Consider the following 20,514-nt stretch of genomic DNA (forward strand, 5'->3'; position numbering starts at 1 on the left):
TCCCTAGAAAAATACATATACATAATGAAAAGCTCTTTAACTCAAATGACATACAGACCATTTCATGATAGCATTGTTATAACAAAGATGAAACACTAGAGGGTGCCACAACCAAAGCAAAAAATGTAAAGACAGCATAAGGTATTTAAGGTTGCCTCACATTCATCAACTGGAACAAATAAAAAAGTTAAGTGAATCTACTTCACCAAATGCTTTAAAATGCCAACTTACAGTTTCTAGATTAGCAACACCCAACAGAACTTTCTGCAATGATAGAAATGTTCTAAATTGGCACTGTTCAAAACAGTAGACACTGACTACACTGAAATATAACTACTGTGACTAAAGAATTACATTTTTAATTCTATTTAATTTTAAATCTAATTAATTTACATGTGGCTTGTGGCTACTACCGTACTCTGGGAAGTTCTATATTCTGTTTTTGTTTTAAAATGATTTCTAATCACAGACTACTACATATGGTTGTTACTAGGAATTTCTAAAAGAAGGGGTTCATCGAATAATTCTCACCAATCTGTCTTTCATAATAATTCAATATTTCAGAGATAAAGATTATCTTGCCTGCTCCCCACCTTGTAGGTGTTCACAATCAAAAATAAAGCTTTCTTCTACTCTTCACCAAATACTCTACCTACTGAATTCCCTGTTATTTAATTCAAACATATTCTTAAGCCCTTGGGTTATAAAAAGCTTTTGAAAAAAAGTGCATATTGAAAGACTGAGTCAATAAATTAAATATGTAGGCTTTGCTATTTAAAAAAAGAACAAATCCTATTATAGTGAGAGCAAACTGCCAAGGGCTAAAGGAACACTATGAAGATTGCCAGGATGTGAAGCGGGATCCTGAAAGGGAAGACAAGAGTCTTCGGGCTCTGGAATGAAAGAGGGAATTGCAGGCAGAGGCAAGAGCCTACAAAAGCACATGGCATGACAAGGAGGCATCAATGAACACTCAAGACTACAGATACAGGAAGAATCTGGGACCAAAGAAACCTGGCTCTCAGCTGCCTCTGCACCAGATTCTTTCTTTACACTGCAACTTGGTCTGCTAAAAACAAAGCCAACACTGACCCATCTATCAAAGATGAAAGCACGTGGAACAGCACATGGTTTATAACCCAGTGTCTGGCACAGTGCCTTGAATGCAGTAGGTACCTAATAAATGTTGGTGACTATTATAAAAAGGATTTGAAAATGCATTCCCAAACATTTAGGTGCTTATTAAGTAGCCACAAATATCAATTAAAAAGCAGGTGACTTGACAAAATTATACCTGGTGTAGAAACATGGTGGATGGAAAGTCTGGTTGTGCCCAAGCAATTGTGATTGGGTCAGAATGCAGCTGGCCTGGCTATTATTACAGAATAATCGTTTATCCACAGCTGCTCCCAAATTACCAAAAATCAAATAAGTAGTTGTCATGTGATAGCAGGATTAGAGACTGCCTCAATTTCCATTAAGGAGAAATAACATAAATTGCCACAAATCCCGCCCCTCAGTCTGAGATCAACACAAAGGACACTTTCATTCAGACCCTGCATACTGTGAAACACAGCATTGTTGCCTGGCTGCTTCTGTGGCGGGCCTCAATTCTGCTGGTTCTGTCACTGCACAACTGACATTCAGTAAAAGCTGTTTCCTAGCTTCTGCAGAACACTTCAATGCATGATTTTTCTTTTGAGATAACTGAACTAAGGACTTACTTCTGCATCAAATTATAAAAGTATAAGTGCCAATGACACAGATCTAGGAATCTCTGCAATTCAATCTTATTCATTCAACATATCTTTACTGAATTCTTATCAGATACTCCTATTTTATTTTAGCACGAGTTTTCAACTCTCACTTTATATATTATGCTCAAAAAACACTCACTCTTAAAGAAGGGACACACACTTTTTTATGAGGGGAGGTTATTGAAAATATACAGGTGTGAGAAAACAGAAACTCAAACCACCACCATTACAAGTTAACCATTTGGTTTACATGCTTCAGGAATCCACCCACTACCCCTACTCCAGTTTCTCATACAGTTGGTTTTGTTTTGATGCTTTTAAACAAAAGACAGCTTATATTGTACAAACTGTTTATAAACATTTTTCATTTAATATGGAGTAAAATTTGCCATTAATTTAAAAATGTTTACAGAGTATTCTTTGTATTTTCCTAATTCCTTAAAGTCAGTCACTTAGATTGTTTCCAATTTTTCACTATTATAAAAAACACTGGGGCTGGGGATGTGGCTCAAGTGGTAGCATGCTTGCCTAGCATGCGCGGGGCGCTGGGTTCGATCCTCAGCACCAAATAAAAAAATTAAAAAAATAAAGACGTTGTGTCACCGAAAACTAAAAAAATTCTCTCTCTCTCTCTCTCTCTCTCTCAGGAAAAAGAAAAATAAAAAAAAGAAAAACACTGCTAAACACTGCTATGATAATTTTGGTATTCAATAAATATCTATTGGATACTTATTTGAATAAACAAAAGTTTTTTAGGCTAAGTTTTAAGCACATAGCCTTTTTTTTTTTTAACCTTTAAAGGACATTAAAAATGTTAAGTAATCATACAGTTATCATTCTGGACACACTCTTACTGCAGATATAAAAAGGTCATGTAGTAAGAACAATAATCCAAACATAATGTTATGTAGATAATACCTGATGTTAGAGGACAGAATAAAAAATATTAACCCATTAACCTTGACTTTATATTTAAACATATATTTAAAAGCAAAGTATGATTTGATGCTACAGTCTCAGCAGCACAAGAGGATCACTTGAGCCCAGAAGGTAGAGGCCATCCTGGGCAACACAGCAAGACCCAAAGAAAGAAAGAAGGAAAGAAAGTCAGAAAAGCTGTTAGAAGGTGGAATATAGAAAGAGGGAAGTGTTGAGGCATAAAACCCCATTTTCCAAAATGGCAAGCTAATAAACCCTACAAAAATTGATGAATTAAAAAAAAAGCTTACCTTCTGAAATTATAAAGATAATTAACAAGTAACTTTCAAGATAATACCAAATAATGATAGATGAAGAGAGGATAGAAAAAATTATTATTTTTCACATTAAAAAAAGCCAAAAATATTGCCTAAGGTTGATAAATGAGGGAATAGAAATTTAAACACATTATTTAGCCTTATGGAAATAACCACAGAGAAGCTAAAAACAAATGATGAAACCATCTTTAAAGACTATCTCTGGACAATGGGATGGGGCTAGGAATGGAAGGAAAGAGAGACAAGAGACTTGAGGGTACTCATCTTAAACTCTCCATGGTTATTTGATTTGTCAGTGTATACAAAACCTGGCTGAAAAATCTGCAACTATTCACGTTGCCTCTGCAGCCCTCTTATCTTGATAAATGGTCAGATCCAACTGGCCACAGAGCATTCCTTAACCAGATGCAGACCTAAAATCTTGGAGATCACTTATTCTGAGCTTCTCATTTTACAGATTAAATTATGATCCCAAAAGGTCAAGTTGAATTATCCAAAGTCATATTTCTAGCTGATGGCAAAACTCAAATCCATATCTCCTGCTTCCAAATCAAGTGCTCCATCTGTTCCATCAGAGACTCACCCTTTTTAATTGAAGTACAGTCTCTAAGCTTCATTTAAAAACAAAACAACAACAAAAAAAAACATCTATTTTTTAGTTGTAGGTGGACACAATACCTTTACTTTATTTTTATGTGGTGCTGAGGATCAAACCCAGTGCCTCACGCGTGATAGGCGAGCACTCTACCTCTGAGCCACAACCCAGCCCCTCTAAGCTTCAATTGCTTGGGCTCCCTAACTACTATCATACATTATCATGTATGTTATAAAAATGATATGCATATTGCATTGAAGTGGTTGTTCAAACTGCACCAGCAGTTACCCATTGTAGTACCTCTAACATATCTCCTGCTCCTCTCACCTTCTACACCAATGCCGTATAAGGGGATACAGCTACTTTGAGGACTGCTGCCTGCAAACTGAGAAGCCTGATAGCATGCTTCTAAGCCACAGAAATAAATGTCATTCATAAAGTTTCCAAAGAAATCCTCTGTGAGCACCCTGTCAACTGATTTCATATTCTTCTTCACAAATATTAAATGATTTCACTATGTATCCACTCTATTTCCAGTTGATGGAACAAAATGGTTTAAATTTTAAAAAAATGGTAGTTGGGGGACTGGGGCTGTGGCTCAGTGGTAGAGTGCTCACCTAGCACATATGAGGCACTGAGTTCAAGCCTCAGCACCACATATATAAATAAACAAACAAACAAATAAATAAAATAAAGGTATTGTGTCCATCTATAACTAATTTTTTTTAACTGATGGTAGTGGCACAAGGGGCTGACTTTTTTTTTTTAAAGAGAGAGAGAGAGAATTTTAATATTTATTTTTTTAGTTTTCGGAAGACACAACATCTTTGTATGTGGTACTGAGGATCGAACCTGGGCCGCATGCATGCCAGGCGAGCGCCCTACCGCTTGAGCCACCTCCCCAGAAGGGGCTGACTTTTTAAGGAAAGGGGAATTGGGCATCCAAGTTTTTGTTTGTAATCATTATACTACTTTATAAAAATTATTTTAATTTTTATAAAGTGTGAAAGACACTATAGATTATTATTTATATAAATTCCGGAGCAGGGAAACACAAATTAACATGTAAAAATGGGGGCCAGGCCAATCACTGGAAATCAAGTACATATAAATGTATGAAGAGCTAATGACAAAACCCCAACATCTACTGTATTTTCCACAAATTATACACAACTTATGAATAGTACACTCACTAATCTAAAATAAACATACTGAATGTTTTAAAGCTTTCTCACACGAGCTGAGCCTAAGGTCTGTGGGGCAACAACAGCAGCATTGCTTGACGAGGCAGTCTGAACAGCCAGCCTATCATTCATTTCTTGGTTTATTTCTCTCTTTGATCCACTGTGAAACTGAGGGCTAAAAATCCTTCTAAGTTTGGTGGTGACAATACCAATTGAGGCTTTTTAAACAATCAAATAACATATATAAAAATACACTGTAATGGAAACATGCTATAGAAACATAAGGCAATATTTTGTCTCACGGTGGAGCAAGCAAGAGAAGCAAAGGAACAAACAATTGCTGCATACATTCATGAAACCATCCATTCAGCATCAAAGTGCCAGATCTTCAGGCAGTGTAATGGTCAATTTGAATGACTGAATTAAGAGTGGCTGGAGATTAAGAGGCTTAAAGGTGTGTCTGGGAATGATTGGCATGTGGGATAGCAAAGTGGAGACCCTTCCTAAGTGTGGGCAGCAACGTCCAATAGGATGGTGGCTTGGATGGAATAAAACTTGGAACAAGGAAGCAACAGTAGATGCTAACTTCATTCTTCTTCAACAGGTTCTTGATTACTGTTGTAATCACATGAAGACATCAAAGTGGACTCAGCCAGTGATTCTCCAGAAGGCTTCTGTCTCGGACTAGGGTAACACCACTGATCCCTCTTGTTCTGAAGCTTCAGCCACTTGGACTGTGCAGCTACTAGTTCCTGCCTACAGACAGCCACTGTGGACTATCCAGCTTCTGGTCATGTAAGCCAACTTAATAAATCCTATTTTTATAATCATACTTCCTGTTGATTCTGTTCCTCTAGAGAACCCTGACTAATACATGCAGGAAGCTTCTGGTCTGATCAGAGACATACCATGTGAACTAAAGCATCAAAATGGCAGCCTGCAGGATGCAGAAAGCCCGTATACGTGTTTTGCTTGGCCTGCAATAGTTTTTGTTTGGTCACTGTTTAAATGTAAATGAATGGTCAAACATTTAAAAATTAGAAGATAATATAAAATTCCAGATTTCTGACTTTTCTCAAAAACTCAGGAAGGTTGGGAACATCAGGAAGCAATACTGTATATAAAGCTGTGCTCTGTAGACTTCTTGGATTAAAAAAATATGTGTACAGTTCTGGGAACTAGGAATAAGGCTCAACGGTAGAGTGCCTCCCTAGCATGTGTGTTTGATCCCTAGCACTGGGGTGGGTGGTGGATAAAGGAAAACAATTCTGTCATTTGTTAGCCCAAAGCCTCATATCATTTTTCCATGTTGTCTCTTCTCATCTCCCACTTGATGAGAGGCAGCCTGAGCAGTCAGTCTATCCCTGTGTACCTCACTTTCTCTATTTGTAAAATGGTGATAATATATTAATACCTTCCTTATAAGATATTAAATGAAATGAAGTAAAGCACTCAGTAGAGTGCCCTATCAATAAATGCTAACCATTATTATTATTATTTCAGCCTGGCAACAACTGACTGCAAAAGGGAGCAGACCCTGCTTGTTCCTTATCAACCAGCAAGTTCTCTTCAGGATGTTCACTCCTGGGCTACCCTACTTATTTACAATGCCTGCCAGTCCACCCAACATCAGAGACTGCAACCCTAACAAAGACTTTGTAAGACAATGTATACGTGCTAAGGAAGATAATGGAGGGAAGAGAAGGCTCAAAGGAGAGGTCAGGTAAATAAATCATTCAACAAAATTTATTGAGGTCCAGATTCTAGGACAGAGACACTTATGATGAGCAAGAAGGCAGAGTCCCTAACCTCAAGGAACTTAAAAAAAAGAAAAAAAATTTTTTTTTGTTTTTTGTTTGGCAGTGCTGGGAATCAAACCCAGGGCTCACACATGCTACACAAACTACCACTGAGCTACAGGAACTTACATTCTGATAGCAGGAGCCCATAACAATAAAAATATAAAAGAATAAACAAGAATTTCAGAAAGTAGTATGTGCTATGCAGAAGGTACCACAAGACAATGTAACTCTTAGGCACATTTAATTTGCAACCTGAATAATGAAAGGCAGCCCTGTGAAGGGCTTGGGAGAAACGTTCTCCAGGCAAAAGGGACCGCTAGAGCACAGTGAAAAGGGGGAGGAAGTGGAGATGAGAAGAGACAACATGGAAAAATGATGTAAGGCTTTGGGAAGAATTTGGATTTAATACTGATCAGAAAAGATCTCTGGAGGAGCCATGTTAGAGGTGCTGCTGAGGTTTGGCAGCATTCTGAGTAGAGAAAACAGTGCCACACAGGAGCACAAAAAGCAACAGCTGGCAGGGGTAGGTGGGTGTTGGATGGTGGAGGCTTATGTGCTCTGTAAAGTAATATGTAGTTCCTCCTATAGTTCAGTGGTACCCAATATTATGAAGATCTCTTCTTAATGACACAAAAAGAACAAAAGAAAGTAAAAACAAAAAAAAAAAAAACCCTTGCAGTGCAGGAAAGATTTCAAGACTGCTTGTAATAGGTGGATGCAGTGGTACCAGCCTATAATTCCAGTCAGTTGGGAGGCTAAGGCAGAAGGATCGCAAGTTCAAGGCCAGCCTCAGCAACTCATGTTAAAAGGAAAATAGGACTAGGTTTGTGGCTTTGTGATTAAGCATTCCTAGGTTAAGCATCCCCACCCCCTGCCAAAAAAAAAAGACTGCTTGTAACCTTACAAGACAGTTGTACTTATTAAAAACAATAATGAGAAGAGTATATTACAAATAACTTGAAACTTAGTAAGCAATACTTTTGAGACAGCACCACCTATTCCACCTATAAACAACCACAGGTCACAAAAGCCCTCTGAATAACTCCCAGCCACTTTCATGGTTACATGATGGAAACATTGCTAAGGATGAATGGCTGCCTTGAGTTTTGCAAACATTCCAACTGTGTGAAGAATGGTTTAGGAAGGATTGAGGCTACAGGCATTCAAACTAGTCAGGTGACTAACTCAGTAGTCCATGAAGAAGACTACTAGCCTGAAAGAGCACAATGGAAACTGAAAGCTCCAGTGAAACGTTTATTTGGGTGGTGAAAACCCCCAAGGACTTGGTGAACTGGATGTGAACAGCAAGGAAAGGTTATGTTCAGCATGACTCCTACCTTCTGGCTTTGGTTCATTAACCAGGCTACAAACAAGAAAAGTGCAGATTTGCATTGGAAGATAGTACCTGATGGTCCTTTACAGGAGCTGCCCACTCATCAACAGAAGTGGGTAATGAAAGCAGAGAACACGAAAAAAATTTACCAGAATAATGTGTAAAGTGTGACAATAACAAAAGCAAGGAAACTTGGGGAATATTCAAAGGGATATATCGAAGGCAAGAGTATGATAAAATGGAGATGTCAAAAGGAAAGATGAGAAGCAGGAAACGGTGTCCTGAAGCTAAAAGGGAGAGGTCAACAAGATCAAATGCAGTGAAAGAAGAAAAAGAATTGAAATAATGACTTGCCAAGAAGTTCATTCATTCACTCAACACATACATAAGAGTCATCTACTGTGTGTCAAACATTGATGCAGTGAACAAAAATCAACCCTGACTTCTTGTATTTTATATCTGCCAGGTGGGAAATAAACTACAAACACACCAACAATAGTCTTTTTAGGAGCAATAAGTGCCAAGGGAAAATATAATGAAGCTGTATTAGGGAGATAGGGCAGGGAAGGGTACTAGTCAGAGAATGCCTTTCTGACAAGCCATCTAAACTCAAATCTGCAGGAAGTAAGGGAGACAGCATGAAATACTAGGGCAAAGTGTTCTTGCAGGCAGCAAGAACATCACATGCCAAGACACTGAGGCAGGAGTGCACTTAAAGTGACAGAGGAACAGCAAAATGGGTCTTGTGCCTGAAGGCACTAAGCTTGAGAGGAGTAGCAGGTGAGGTCAGAGACATTACCTGGAGTCAGGCTTGTAGGACCTTGAGGGTCACTTAAAACTGTTGCATTTTACCCAGAATGAGATGGAAAGGCTTCAGAAAGTTTTGAGCAGGGGAGAGATATGATCTGATTTACATTTTTAAAGGGTTACTTAGGGTGGTAGATAAAAACAGACTAAGGGAGGGTGGAGAGTGGAAGCAGACACAAATTATAAAGCTAGTGAAAGATGAGTGTGGCATGGACCATGGAATAGTAGTAGAAGTGGTAAAAACCACTGATATTTTGCATGTTTGGAAGATAGAGATGCCAAGATTTCCTGATGATTTGAATGAAAGGCAGAATGAAAAAGAGGAGTCAAGAATGACTCAAAGAGTTTTTGATTTGAGCAACTGGATGAATATCTATCATTTTCCCAAGACAGTAATGACTATCAGAAAAACAGCTTAGATGCCGACTAGATGACTATATCTAAATGGAAATGCTGAGCAGAATGTGAATTGGCGGCTTATTTTTGTTTTGTTTTTCCTAGCTACTTTTATGCCCTGTTTTAAAGAACACAATTAAGAATTAAACTTGTGTTAGGCGCAGTGGTGCATGACTATAATCACTAGCTTTGGAAGCTGAGGCAGGATTGCGACAGCAAGGTGCTAAGCAACTCAGTAAAACCCTGTCTCTAAATAAATAAAATACAATGTAGGACTGGAGATGTGGCTCAGTGATTGAGTGCCCCTGAGTTCAATCCCTGGTACCACCCCCCCCCCCCGCCCCAAAAAAGAATTATACTTATATTTTGAAAAATGTTAAGTTCAACTTTATCTAGGATCATTAGTTTTTCAAATCACTTATAGAACTATCATTGTTGCCAGACACAGTAGTGCATGCTTATAAAACCCAGTGACTCTGGAGGGTGAGGCAGGAAGAGTACAAATTTGAATCCAGGTTCAGCAACTTAGACCCTGTCTCAAAAAATAAGGTCTGTGGATGCAGCTTGGTGTTAAGGCACTGGGTTCAATGCCCAGTACCAGGATGCAGGGGGCACTGTTAACTTTTTTTATGGTAACAACACTAGATCACAATTACATATTTTATTTGTTGCTATTTTCTTTAAGGATGTCAAGACAGTCCACCAAAACAAGGTAGCTACACAAATGCTGGAGAGATTAAAGAATGTGCTCTGCAAATTACTATAAAAATATTCCCCCTCCCTCCATCCTTTTCTGGGGCAGGGGAGGAGGGATACTAGAGATTGAACCCAGGGGTGCTTTACCACTGGCCATATCCTTAGCCCTTTCTAATGTTTATTTTGACACAGGGTCTCACTAAGTTGCTGAGGCTGGTTTCAAATTTGTAATCCTCCCAACTCAGCCTCCAGAGTTGCTGGGATTACAGGTATACACCACTGTGCCTGGTGTTCCCTTCCTTCTTTATAAGAGATAACTGTATTGTAAGCAGAAGGGGGAAAATGCCAGAACTTGGAGTTAACAATATGTCTGCTTTTGATTTCTCACTATAGATTTTTTTTTTTTTTTGTACTGGGTATTGAATCCAGGGCCTTGGGTGTACAAGGCAAGCACTCTACCAACTGAGCTATATCCCCGGCCCTTGATTTCTCATTATAAACGCTTGGGAAAATACATAAACTCTGAGCTTGTTTCATCTATGAAACTGAGAATGATAATGCCTGTCTTACAGGGTAGTAATAGTAGTAACAGCTTACAGTTATTGAGCCCTTACTATGTGCTAGGCACTTATTCTAAGTACTTTTACATATACAATCTCATGTAATATTTGCAACTCTGTGAGGTATTATGATGGTGACACACGACATGACAGTGAGGTTAAATAACTGTTTTAGGGAACACTGGAAGTGAATGGCAGAAAAAATTTTAAGCTTTAGCAATTTGGTGCATGGTGCTTTATATTTTAAGATATTTTCACATTTTATTTTTCAAAGTTGGTATAGCACAGAATTAGACTAAACAATGTGAAATTACTTTTTGTAGGTCCAAAATAAACATTAGCTATTTCAAATGGTTAAACCTTGACTATTATGCTATACCACTTTAAATAAATGAAATGTGAGGGCTGGGGATATAGCTCAATGGTAGAGCGCCTGTCTAGCATGTGAAAAGCCCTGAGTTTGATTCCCAGGACTGTAAAAAATAAAAGGATAAAGGAAAGAAAAAAATGTGAAAATGTTTAACTGTAAAGTACTATGTAATAATAAATGTAACTAGACTAAGAGGTATAAACACAATTGTGAAACTGGAAATGTTAAAGAGAACAGACATAGAGAAATCCATTCAAATTACATATCAATTGATAATCAAGTCAATCAAAAAGTTCCTTATACACCCAGCCCAGGTTTCCATCTGCAGCCTTGGTACTTTAGAGGCTTAATCGTCTGATCAGTATGGAAACAATCTCAAGCTGACATCCTTTTCCCTATGGCACTCATTACTCATCACACCAAGTATAAATTTGTTTATTTATTATCTTCTTTCTCATCCCACTAGAAAGTAGGCTCATGGTGGCAAAGATTTTTCTGTCTTATTCAGTGTTTTATCCCTATACCTAGAACTGTTCAAGGCTCACTATAAGCACTCATATTCAAGGGTTGAAGGAACGAGAAATTATAACATCCCAAACTACTTGGACAAGAAAACAAATATATGAAATACATGTGAAGACAAAGATAAATAGTACCTAAATACTTAAAAAAATTTTCTGTAGTTGTAGATGGACAAAGTGTCTTTATTTATTTTTATGTGATGGTAAGGATCAAATCCAGTGTCTCACACATGCTAGACAAGTGCTCTGCCACAGAGCTATAGCCCCAGCCCCTAAATACTTTAATGTAAATAACAAACCTTTCTAAAGGATTTAAGATATAAATGGTTCCTACCCATAACATAAACACTTCGAAAAGTATCAGACATATAAATTTGAACTGTACCCATTCAAAAAAATTAATATCTCCATATCTACTTTGTAACTCATTAAAATAAATTATTTTGAATTATTAAACAATATTAAATCTAGGATAGTGTGTGGGGGGGGTGCCTGTCTTACTTTCAGATAAGGAAAGGAAGAGAAAAGTAAAAAAGCACACATTTCAAGACTGAATGAAATTTAGGAATGTAAAACTAAAACAACTTCACCAAAAATAAGGAACAACATATCCATTTTAGAATTTGTTTAACCTTTAAAAGATATCCCTAAACTCAAAGAGGCATAGATTGCTAAAATGTTACCCTAGGTTTCTAAAGAAACTAAAACTGCTTAAATCCATTTACAACACTGTATTTCCAATTTTAAAAACTGCCATAACTAAGTGTTTTATCGGTTTAGAATATGTATTTTAAAAAGTATAGAGCACCGTACAAGGGAAAGAAGATAATTATCCCATGATGATAAAAAATATTTTTTCTCACTACCATTTTCTCAATGTGATCTTTGATGAAATTCTTAAAAACAGAAGGGGAAAAAGAGGCCATCAAATATAATTTACCATATACATTTATCAGCAGCCGCTTGGGCCTGGCCACAATGGGCATCCTGCAGCTGGCTGTCAAAAAACCAAAAGCTGCTTGTCACCCACCTTCCTAGTCTCTTAGAACTAAGCTCACTTGGGTCAAAACAAATCAACTGCCTTTCTCACCAGCAGTAATATGCTAGAATAAAAGTGTCACAGATAATTCAGGCTGCCAAGATTTTGTTCTTCAGAAAAGACTTGTAACTATTAAAGGGAACATTAAATTAGAGCTATTGCCTAAAGAAAAGGGCTATCTCCATCTGTAGCTTGCCTGGGATAACATTTACTGGGGTCTTGGTATGTAGTAAAACCAGAGGAAAGGGAAGAAACCGGAAAAAGCAACATGTATCATAATATTCCCAAAGAGTGGCCATTTGAAAAACACAATGAGTATGCCCGTACCGATGCATAAGTAAAACTAGGGTTATGCTTTATAACAGATTCCCTGTATTGTGTATGACAGAATATTGGCTTTTAGTGAAGCTACAAATTATTAAAACAGAAGACGACTACAGAAGTCTTAAAGGATAAAGTTGACCTGTGCGTATTGACATAGAAAAATATCCACAATGTTAGAAAATGGAAAAACCAATGATAAAATCTACTAGAATGAGTATGGTCTTTTTTTTTTTAAAGTATGGATATGACCATGAACAAACAAAATAATCTAGAAAGACACACAGAAACTGTTAAGAATGCTTTTTTTTTTTGTCTATGCAGAATAGAATTTTGGATTATAAAGAGGTTTTTTTGGAAAGTAATTACATACTTAGTATTTTAAAGTGAGATAGAAATCTAAGTATGTAATTACTTTCCTAATAGTAGCTATTTCCAGTTTTGGGAAAGAAAAAAAAAAAAAAAGATAAACACTTCTCTTCACCTAATAAAAAATCTGAGGTGTCCAAACTCAGGGAGTCAGAGACATAGTGATCTTCGAAGTGGCCCAATGTCCTCTGGGAAACAATTTCTTTCTTTTTTTTTCTCTTTTTAAACAAAGTTCTTTCTTTAAATAGACTCCTCTATGGAACTTCAAAAGTATAAATAAAAGTGGAACTTCTCCTGTGAGCGGGGTATGGGGACTATGGAGAGCAATGACCATTCTTCTTCCTTACCCCCTGCAGTACTGCTGAGACTCCCTAGAAGGCCACAGAGCACATCAATTAAGTACTTCTTTGTGCAGTTGGGAAACTGGGTCCCAGCCTATTAAGACATCTGTCTTACTGATTAGCCTAAGGTCATTTTATCTTAGAAATTACAAATACATTGGGCCTTGGAGCTTTTCATATACATACAAAAAGTTTAGAGAAAACTGAAAGCACCCATGAATTGGCTCCAAAATATCAAAAGAATACTGCATAATTAAAACTAATAAACTAATAAAAACTATTAAATGTCAAAAAAATAAAGAATCATAATGGTTTTTTGAAGTTCTACATGATTCAAGCATATCACATTCCTTGATGGCTTTGCAGATGTATGTTTTTCTATTGAGTTCATGTTTAGCCAAACGTATCCACTGCGGTAATGGAAGCAGCCACTGAAAAAGGTAGATGGAAAAAACAAACAGTACCAAGGGGCTGTTTGTGAAGGTATGTTCACCAAGTAGACAGGTAACTAGTAAAATCTACCCTTAGGGATAAAATCAATTCCAAAATGGCTCCAATAGCCTAGAATAATATGAATATCTAACATAATGGGAGGGGGCAGAGTAAAGGGGATTGAATGCAGGTTGCTTAACCACTGAGCCACATCCCCAGCCCTTTTTATTTTTTTAAATTTTTTAATATTTATTTTTTAGTTGTAATTGGACACAATACCTTTATTTCACTTATTTATTTTTATGTAGTGCTGAGGATCGAACCCAGGGTCTCGCACGTGCAAGGCGAGCACCCTACCCCTGAGCCACAACCCCAGCCCCCTTTTTTTATTTTTAGGGTTTTGCTAGGTTGCTGAGGCTGGCTCAAAATTGTGATCCTCCTGCCTCAGCCTTCTGAGTTGCAAGGATTACATGTGTGCCATCATGCCTGGCTTATAATTTTTTTCCCAGTGCTGGGGATCAAACCCAGGTCTTTGAGCACACTGGGCAAGTGTTTTACCACTGAGCCTCTGGATAAATTTTAATAGACATGAACATATCATTTCTGAACTTTGGTCTCTGCAGAAAAATATAGATGATGAGCTTATGTCATCATCACGGAAAGAAAAAAATCAGGGGGAACTGATTCACACTAAACTTAGTATGGAAAGAAACATTACAAGCAACACACACAAAATGTGGATAACAACCAACTTGTATTTAGTGCTGAGTACTATACTTTTCAAAGATGTAGAAAAACCCCATTGTATTTCATTGGGACTATGAAAAGACCCAGTATTATAAGGAATAGTTGGAAGAAATAAGAGATGTTTAAATCTAGAAAAAGGACTCTTCCTGAAAAGGATCATTCTCATTAAAATACTACTACAAGGAAGAGGAAGTAGACAATTTGGGACCCTAATAAAAGAAATGGATGAGAAGTTAAGGTGGGGCTGAACTCAGAACAACAGATTATTTTCTAACAGGAGTGTGAAGACATGGTGAGTTGTCAGAAGTAGTGAATTAGTTCTCCCACCACTAGATGTTTTCATGCAAATACCAGACAACCACTTGGGGGCACTGGAGACGTGGCTCTTGCATGCATCCTGGCTCCAACTAGCATACACAAAGATAGCAAAGTCATTTCATTCTAGGAGATTCTGAACCATGAGATCCACAAGCTTATAACAGAAAGAAAAACTGGATCAGGTCATTTGGCCATAATTCTACAACAGTTAGGGGTATGGAGAAATATACCCACAAAAGGAATTATAAAACAGCAAAAAACTAAATTTTGGATTATAAAGAGGTTTTTGCTATTCTATAGATTTCTTTCTCACTATAACAGAAGCTTAGGGGTAGAGAAATGTAGGGAAAAAACCCTATTATATCATAGAATTAAAAATTATTAACAAATTACAAAGGAAAGCAGGTTTTAGTAACATACCACTCCCTTATTTCTATTTCTTTAGATTATATGTCGTGAAACTAATAATCCAATGTGTTACCTAATGCTGCAATCTCAACCATATCTACAACACAGCCAAGAGAACCTTGGGAAGGACTTTAGTTTTGTCTTACTTTGCCTTTTAAATGTGTACATTATTCCAACAAGTGTAGTCCTCTGATTTCCAAAGTAGGAGAAACAGTATAATACAGTAAAGAGAGTAGGAGCAATATGGAAGAAGGAAAAGATAGACAAATACAACATAAAACACACAAGAACAAAGTACAACCAACCAGTATTATTTATGTAGGAAATACCAGTCCTATTAACCTCAATTTCTTGGAAGAACAACATCCGATCACAAGGCAATCATTCCTTTATGTACCTGAAAAATGTGTTTTTGAAAAGCATGTGCAAGCTAAAAGTGCATGTCAGCCATTTTGAAAGGCAGTGGGGCAATTTCTTACAAAACTAAATATACTCTTATCACATGATCCAACAATTGCACTCCTTGGTATTTACTTAAATGAGTTGAAATCTTATATCCGTACAAAAACCAACACACAAATATTCAAAGCAACTTTATTCATAATTGCAAAAAATAAAACAAAAACTTGGAAGCAACCAAGATGTCCTTCAGTAGGTGAATGGATAAACCATAGTACATCCATACAATGGGACATTACATTCGGCACTAAAAAGAAAATAAGCTATCAAGCCATGAAGACATGGAAGAAACTTACTTCTAAGAGAAAGAAGTCAATCTGAAATGGTTACAAATGTATGATTCCAACTATATGACATTTCAGAAAAGGTAAAACTAGGGAGACAGTAACAAGATCAGTGGCTGCCAAGGGTTTGCAAGTAAGGAGGGAAGGAGAGTATAGGAGATTTTTAGGGTAGTGAAACCATTCTGAATGATACTGTAACAGATGATAGATATATCAATATGCATTTGTCAAAACCCATAGACAGCAACACAAAGAAATCCAATGTAAACTATGAGTTTTAGTTAATATTGGCTAATTGACTGTAACAAATTTACATTAAAGTAAGATGTTAAGGGAAACTGGGGATAGCAGAATAGATAGGAAGGGAACTCTCCATATTTTCCATTCAAAATTTTCTACAAATATAAAACTACTTTAAAAAATAAGATATATAAAATTAAAAAGGGTTTTTAAAACGTTCCCATTAGAAATCATAGTAAATGTGGAGTAGAGGGTTTTTCAACTGCAGTCAGGAACTCTTCCAATAATTTCACCATGATGCCAAATATTTTTAGTTATATAGTGTTATCATTTATATATAATAGTTTATACATAACTATATTCTTCAAATACAGTTTACATATAATATGTACATTATTTAGTTAATAATCATATAATGTTTAACACATGCACATAAAGGATGTACTGGCAGGAAGAGACTGAAGAGATCAGGAGGGTGGGTCAGCTTCATCCAATGAAGAGACAAGGCTGCTGGTGGCCTTTCCCACTACTGCCATTGGTGAGAACTGCCTTTAGATTTTATCATGCTCTTCCAACTCCCTCCTTGCAGTGGCATGGAATGCTGATAAAGATCTAACTAAGGGTGCACAAGAGGCTAACAGAAATTTCAACAGAGTTCAGTCATCAGTGCTTTTCATGGTGATGAACAAGAAAAGATAAAATTATAAGTAGTACATAGTATTACAGTTTAAACAGAACAATGATACTCATCATAGGCTTCTTTTCCAATTTTTTTCCATTAAAAATGGTTAAAAACAAAATAGCTCTAAATGTTTAAAGAGATAAGTGTCATCTACCTGGTAACTATGCTTATTAGAAAAATCTTTAATTTTTAAGACACACTAAACAATATGACCCACCTCTTCCCAGATGCCACCTATATGGTGCTTCTATACTAAGAAATAAATCATCAATATCTATGTATATCTGATATGCAGTATTCATCCATATTCTTTCCTTATTCAACTAGGAATCAACTAAACTGGGATTATAGTCTTTATATGGCTGTTTTACAATTTTATGTAATCCATAAAACATGATCCCTTTGATATTAAAAGGTACCAAAAGTATACATACAAAAGTTGGAAATGAGGAAGTGAAGGAAAAAAATATCAAATGTGATATTTCTGGATGGTAGGTTTACAAATTTTTGTCATCTTACTACTTTATTTTTAAGATGCCTTACAAAATTATTTTCACATGCCGTTATATTAGATATTAATAGCATTTAAAATGAGTATAACTACACATATCAATAAAGTTTAACCACTTATACAAAGTTTTAAAAGATATAAAACAATATACTTTTTCTATGGATATATATTTATATGGATATATATATCCATAGAAAATACAGTTGACATATAATATGTACATTATTTAGTTTATAATCATATAATCATATATATATATATATATATTAAAAGTTTGTAAAAATGCAGGGGAATAAAATATAGGTTGAGTATCTCTTGTTCAAAATGTTTGAGGCCAGAAGTGCTTTAGATTTTGAAATATTTGCATATACATAACAAGATACCTTGGGAATGGGACCCAAGTCTAAATATGAAATTAATGTTTCATACTTCCTTATACAAATAGCCTGAAATTAATATTTTTGTAATGTGCCTGTGTTTTGACAGTGACATGAGATCAGATGTGGCAACCTAGAACTTACAAACACACAGGATTTTTATTTACTTTTCTTAAAAGTGTCCATACTTACAAATGACTACATTGGCAATGTCTCAGAGAAATTCATTTACTTTAATAATTAAACAATTATTATTTTCCTGGTTATCAGATAGTTTATCATTGTGGTATGCTATGCCAACCAGGTAGAAGTACAATGAAACACTAAATAGGTTTCTCCCTAAAAAATCAAGTTTCTGAGAAACATTCAGATATATTCTAGGATATACATGAGTTTGCTATACAGTCTCACTCAATTTTATTTTAAAAAAAAATTACGAAAATTAAATAGCTCACAAAAATGTCTCTTATTCATAAAGGCAAAAACTTCAGTTCAAATATTGTCTCAAATTCAAGATAATATTTCAATATAAAAAAAAATTGTTTGGGGGGCTAGAGTTGTGGTTCAGTAGGAGAGCACTTTCCTGAAATGTGAGGCCCTGGGTTCAATTCTCAGCATTGCATATAAATAAATAAATAAATAAGATCCATTGACAACTAAAAGATATTTAATTTTTTTTGTTGTTGTTGTTCAACATAAGATGAGTAATTTGTTGGTCCTCAGCATTTAACATTATTGGTTTTTTTTTCAGTACTCAGAATTGATCTCAGGGCCAGTCTACCACTGAGCTAACCCAGCATCCCTTTTTAAAAATTTCTGAGATGAGGTCTCTTTAAATTGCCCAGGCTGACCTCAAACTCGAGAGCCTTTAGTCTCAGGATCCCCACATAAATGGGATTACAGGTTTATACCATCTTCCCCATCCCCACCTGATATTGATTTAAAATCCATTTAAGACAAAAAATGGGGTCAAAGTTCAAAATTCCTACAACAGTTTTGTGTTAAACTATTTTAAAGGTATTCTAAGTATTTGATGTGACCATTCCCTTTGTTAATTTATTTCCTTAAAAGAACAGAAAACCAATAACCCCCGTTTTAAAGCAATGTCCTAACCTAATCTTATACTTTTAATTCCCATGAGGATGAAATAATATGACAATTTACCTTGTGTGGTCAGACTTTCTTATTTGGGAAGCAATTTCCTCAAATTCAAAGAATATAAAAAGTTATAGAAAAAGGTTTCCTTGAACCAACTTCCCCCAACAAGAAGAAAAGAAAAGAAAAAGAGAGAAGAAAGAAGAAAGCAAGTCCAACATATTGAATATGAATTAGAAGAGGAACAACAAAATTTATTTAACTCACAAGGGAAAATGAAATTATTTGTTCACATTTTACCTTCTGTAGTCTACTTTGAAAAAATAAAATCAAGCACAGCAGTGACCTATTGAAATTGAAATTTGCTTTTCAGGTTAAATCCATCCTATTTAGAATCCTCTTTTACACCACTAAAGACAAAAAGCAGAGGACTCACTAATAGCAACCTAACAAGGCTCAAAGTGTTAGCTCTGTAGGTACTATCACCTTATATTGAGTTCTTTATTTCATCATTTGCATTGCCAACACATATCACCTACATTCCATTTGTTCACTTTATTCTCACAATATCTGTGGAAAAGCTGCTCGATCAAACTGCCTGGATGGACATCAGTCTACATACTTTCATTCACCAAATTTTGACATGTTTAAATGCCAGCATATCACATTCATTAAGTAAATATTCTTGAGCACCTTTTCCATGTCACGTTCTGGATCAGGAACTGCAGGAAAACATCAATAGCAGTTCTCAAAGTGAACCACAGACTCTCAAGGGATCCATGAGATCTACATCAATTTCATAATAATTAAAAGCTAGTTGCCTTTCCCCCCACTGTGTTTATATTTACACTTATGATACAAAGCAATGGTGGGGTAAAACTACTGACAGCACAATTTAAGATAACAGCTACTAACTACTATAGTAGCCACAATATAGTAGCTATTATACTCTTCACCATCATGTGCTCACAAAAAAAGGCAGGATAAGGCAGTTTATTTTATTTATGAATGGGCTCAATGAATGAGTAAAAATTAATAATTTATTAAATATTCACCCTTGAGTTCATGTCTTTCTTATTCTATTCAACAAACAGAACATGCACAAAGTATTTCTGTTACATGTGGAAGTATGATGATGGTCACAAAAATATGGGCACCATTCTCTGAATCAAGCTAAAATTAGCTACTTTTTCCTAAAGGAATATTATTTTTACTTGAAAGAATGGCTGTCACACAAATTATATGATCAGACCTGGGTATTTGACATTTTCTCAAAAATTAAAAGTCAGCCTGTCACTAGCAATATTTGTTGTCAATGATGAAATTTGATAAATTTTAAGTGATAATTAGAATTCTGGAAAACTTATCTGCCACAGTGAGCTTGATAGCTTTTCATTACTTAAAAGGCTTTTCTTATGAAATCAGTTGGTAATATTAATATGATTTCTGCATCAGCATTTAGAAAATCTGTACAACTCAGTGAACTAATACTTTCCAATGACCAATGCTACAATATTACAAAATCATGCATAGGTTAAAAGAGCCATTCAAAGTACATGACAAACCAGTAAGTTTGGGCATAACAGAGTACAGTTATGGTTTCATTATTCCATA

The 20,514-nt window shown here is 35.9% G+C and overlaps 1 protein-coding gene across 13 annotated transcripts in view; it reads right to left on the reverse strand.

Annotated features, from left to right (window-relative positions):
* The window catches only part of Nrf1 (nuclear respiratory factor 1), a 136,673-nt gene that overhangs the window by 97,848 nt on the left and 18,311 nt on the right, over positions 1–20,514 (reverse strand). The window lies entirely within an intron of this gene.

This window comes from Marmota flaviventris, chromosome 1 (genome assembly GCF_047511675.1).
Source record: "Marmota flaviventris isolate mMarFla1 chromosome 1, mMarFla1.hap1, whole genome shotgun sequence".
NCBI classification, from domain to species: domain Eukaryota; kingdom Metazoa; phylum Chordata; class Mammalia; order Rodentia; family Sciuridae; genus Marmota; species Marmota flaviventris.